Source organism: Castor canadensis, unplaced genomic scaffold (assembly GCF_047511655.1).
Source record: "Castor canadensis unplaced genomic scaffold, mCasCan1.hap1v2 HAP1_SCAFFOLD_65, whole genome shotgun sequence".
Lineage (NCBI taxonomy): Eukaryota > Metazoa > Chordata > Mammalia > Rodentia > Castoridae > Castor > Castor canadensis.
This window is the reverse complement of record NW_027395331.1, coordinates 310,001-314,644: the sequence shown is the minus strand read 5'-3', so window position 1 is coordinate 314,644 and position 4,644 is coordinate 310,001.

Sequence of the window (4,644 nt, the reverse complement as noted above, 5' to 3'; positions counted from 1 at the left end):
GGGCAGAAAATGGCGGGCCTTCGTGTGTCAGCGGGGGAGGGGAACTAGAGTCGGAACTCGGTGCTTCTGCGCTCCAATCGCTTCAGTGCAATTGGGCTTCCGGTCCAGTTCGCTATGGTTATTTTGGAGAAGAGGGGTCTCTGGAATTATTTGCCCAGGCTAGCTCATGCCTCAGCAAATCAAAGAAATCAAGGATTTCCCGTTCACAGCAAGCCAAAGGGTGCCAGTGTGCGTGAAGTTTAAAGTTCACCGCACAGATAACCTTTACACCTGGATCATCAGCAGACAAGGAGAAGGCAGAGGGCAAGAAGCAGTCACCTGCTCCCAGCTATGGCAGTGAAGGAGCTAAAACGAAGCAGACACACAGAACCGTATTAAAATTTGGAAAAGAAAAGAGGGGAACCCTGTCCCCACTTTACTCTTTTCTATCTCAGCAAACTCTCTCGCTGTACACTAAACTGAAAGAAAGAAAGAAAGAAAGAAAGAAGAAAAGCAAAGGGCTTGTGGCTCAGGAAACAAAACAAAATCAAAGGAGATTGCAGTTACCTTCCAAATAAAGAAGGTCAAGTACCTTTTATTACATACATATACCTAAAGAAATGCTGACATAGAGTTCACACTCCAGGGGAAAACAGAAAGAAAGACATTACAGAAATACCAGAAAGATACTCAATCATCAAGTAGCTATGAGTTGAATGATTCTCATATTTGCAAACAGACTCTGTGGCAATTCGATGTTTTGTAAAGGGAAAACAGAGGCAGGTGTCTTTTCCCTGTTTCACCAGTTTGAAATTTGAGGTTTCAATGTTACCGTCCCCCACACCACAACAATAATATGACAAAAAGAAAAAAAAAAATTGCTTTTTTTTTTTTTTTATGCCGTAGGTCCCGCAGGGCATTCTAATACACGGCTAAGGTTGTGACTCCTCACTGAGTCCACGTATTCCAAAACTTATAAGAAAATTACTGGAAAAATGGGGACTCGGTACTTGGCGTCTGTCAGTGACAAATCAAACACCCGTGGTTGCTGCGTTACCAGGTGCCTACTTTCATTCATTACAACCATCTCATTGTAAGATGAAACCAACGAATGGAGTTTTTTCTAGGGCCGAGAAAGGTTTAAGTAATTCAGCAGCGGTATCAGCCAGGCACCAGTGGCTCACGTGTGTAATCCTAGTTACTCAGGAGGGAGAGATCAGGAGAATCCAAGTTCAAATCCAGCCCCAGGCAAATCAAATAGTTCCAGAAAACAGGGCTGGTGGAGTGGCTTAAGGTGTAGGCCCCGAGATGAAACCCCAGTACCCATCCCATCCCCTCCACCCCCCAAAGTTCAGAGATATTGTCAAAGTGCTACACGTGTGCTCATCGTCGCCAAGCAAAACTACTGCTGTATTAGATGGAGTTCCCTCTTTATTTATTTATTTTTTCTTTCCGGACCTGGGGTTTGAGCTCCTTTTCATGATGCAGCATCTCGCACAGGAGCCGTCTACATCTTGTTTAACGCACACACGCACAGGAGCGACATTTATCGACGGACCTTGCTCGGCCAAAAGACAAGAAAAAAACTAAAGAGAAAACTCAAACAGCAGATCAGCCTGGTCATTTGCCACTAAGTCTTATCAAAATCACCTCAGCTCGTCTGTCCGTCCGTCCGTCCGTCCGTCCGTGTGAACACAGACTACCGCCCGGGAGTAAAACTGGCGTGGCGTAGCATAACGCTTATACATTTTTAGGAGTTTTAACTCAGAGAGAAAACGATTCAAAGTACAAATAACAGTAACCTAAGCATTATCCTTGCTTCTAAGATCTAAGTAGAAGTTTTATTTTTCAGTCTCTATTGAAACGACCCGGTCACTCTAACCGCCCGGCAACTCTCAGTTAGCAAAAGTAAGCATTCTTTGTGAAAGAGCAGGTCACAAGAAATATTTTCTGGACTCTAGTTTTTTTTTTGTGGTTGTTTTTTGTTTTTTAAAGTGACAATAGATTCCAGTTATCACCAGGAATCTAAATGAAAACTCACAAAGGGTAGCTCTGAAATCCTGTCCTCTTCCTACCCCTTATCACGATTAAGCAAATAAAAGTATTTATTTAAAGGAACTATCAACAAGTCATCGGTACTGCACATCCACCGATGAGCGAGTCCCCCTGAACTTCCACAGCCGGTCCGCACGAGCGACCGACCGCCCGCTTCAAAAATCCAACCCATCGGAGCTCTAGCTAACAACCACACAAATACAAACCCAGCAGTGACAAAACACCGGAAACGTTCACAAAGCGAGACAAGAAAGACGTGACGTGAACACATCTTTTCGTTCTCTCTCTCCGTAAGCCACTTTCCACTGCCGTCTAAAGCTTCCATTTTATAATCTCTGAAAGAGGAGACGCATCCTCGACTGGACTTTCCCAACCACCCACAACGCGTAGGTAATGGGGATTCATCTCGGGGGTGATGATTTTGGACTGGGTAGAGGCAAGAGCGTTGTCCATGCCACAGGCTGGCAGTATGAGGCCCTCAGTTCAAGCCCCAGTACCACCCGCCAGCACCAAAATGGAAGGAAGGAAGGAAGGAAGGAAGGAAGGAAGGAAGGAAGGAAGGAAGGAAGGAAAAATAAATACAAAGGAGAGAGAGTGAGTGAGTGAGTGAGTGTGTGTGTGTGTCTGTGTGTGTGAGATCTGAAAGGGCCAAAATAGGATAAGCCAAAAAGTGAACTTTTTTCTTTAAAAAAATCAATAACGTCTTAATGCTTTCTAAAAAATGTAAAACTCGGTAACAACTTTATGACAAAATCTGCATTTAAGAAAAGCCTGTGTGGAACCAGCACGATTACAGCTGGGGATGTAGCTCAGCGGTCGAGCGTTTGCCTAGCATGCTAGCAAGGAGGAAGCTCTGGGTCTGATCCCTCCCTCGTACTGCAAATCAGTAGTAAATACATAAATAAATTTATTTTTATAAATTAATAAGTTTATATAAATTTTTAAATAAATAATGTTAGTAAAAATAACTAATGAAAACTCAATACATGAATCCAGCAGAGTTAGAATCACCCTCATCGCCTTCTTATGTCCATCCCCCCGTCCCCCCGTCCCCCGTCCTCCCCCGTCCCCGTCCCCGTCCCCGTGTCCCTCCACCCCCGTCTCTTTCATCACAAAGAAAAACATTCCAGTGAATCATACTACACAAATATCAGGTTCCTAGAGAAAAAGCTGTAAGTGTTTTTTGGAGTAGGAAAAATAGCAGTAAAAGTTGGGATCTTAAATTGTAAAAACAACCGGCGTCAAATTTATAACAGCAGAACTCATTCTGTGCAGCGAACATAAGGAAATGTTACTGCGATCATTTCATTTTCTTCGTTTTAAATGAAGAAGTGCTGCCATCTTCTCCCTTCCTTATCCATCCACAGGTTTTCTTAGAGTATTTAAGCACAGTGGGATCTTATCAGAACCAAACAACCACCGGTACTATTTAAAAGCTCTCCACAGCCTCCTAGGCAGGACAGGTTCAAGAGAGAGCAGAACGCCTGTGTTCCATTTCATGCTGATGAAAAGAAGCAGGGATGCTGTGTCACACGGCCGGATCGATGCTCTGAATCTGGGGGTAGAGTGGGGACAAGGTGAGGTCTCGGTCAAGAAACAGCTTTTTACAAATACACAGAAGTCCAGGTCGAATTTGTTAACACAAAGCTGTGTTGCCAGAAAGGCCTCCGTTCGGACGGACGGACGGACGGACGGACGGTGCCCCGTGTCATTTCAGTCTGTGAGTCGTATGGCAAGGGATAGCACTTGAGGAGCTGCTACTTTATCCTCCCAAGTAGGGTACAAGCCGCATGCTTTATAATCTCTCTCACTCTCTCAGTCCGTCCGTCCGACCGTCCCTCCCGCTCCCTCCCTCCCATCGAGGGTGTTTTTATTAGGATGTGCACGTTCAGTATGGGTGAGGGGATTCGTAGTGACAATTCCGAAGCATTTTCTTCATTGCATTTCTCAGCGGAGGCTCTGCCATTCAGAAATTGGAGACCACGATCAGTTGCGAATCCCTCTCCTTTTTCCTTTGTGTTCGGACAAGAAACTGTCCATCTCTGGTGTTTCTTACAGAGTCCTTTCTGACACGCACGTGACTTCTGAACATCACACACCACACACACACACACACACACACACACACACACACACACACACACACACCCCTCTCTCCCGGTAATGCCAAGAGTAGTCATCGAGCGCCACCTATTGTTCATTTTGGGCAACCACTAAGGTTACGAATTCCACAAGACTTCCATGCATGTCCAAAATAACCATAGCAAAATGGAGAGTCGAAACCCCAGTCAGTCCTCAATTCAAACAATCAGCCATGAAACGGTCACGTGCTACACCAGAAGTACCAGAGATGACAGGAGTGAGGGTGTGTGTGTGTGAGTGTGTGGAACACACTCGTGCATGGTGGGGGGGGGGGCGGGCGTCCTCCCACAACTGAATCCTCGTGGATTTTATATGGTAAGGAATCGAGTGCACCAATAGGTGTCAGAGTGGGCTTTCGGGTCCCGATGTAAGACCGACCCAGCGGAAGAGCATGTGTCTCACTCACCTGACCCACCTCTAAGTGAGTCCCTCTCCCTCTCCTCCCTCCCTCCCTCCCTCCCGGAGATT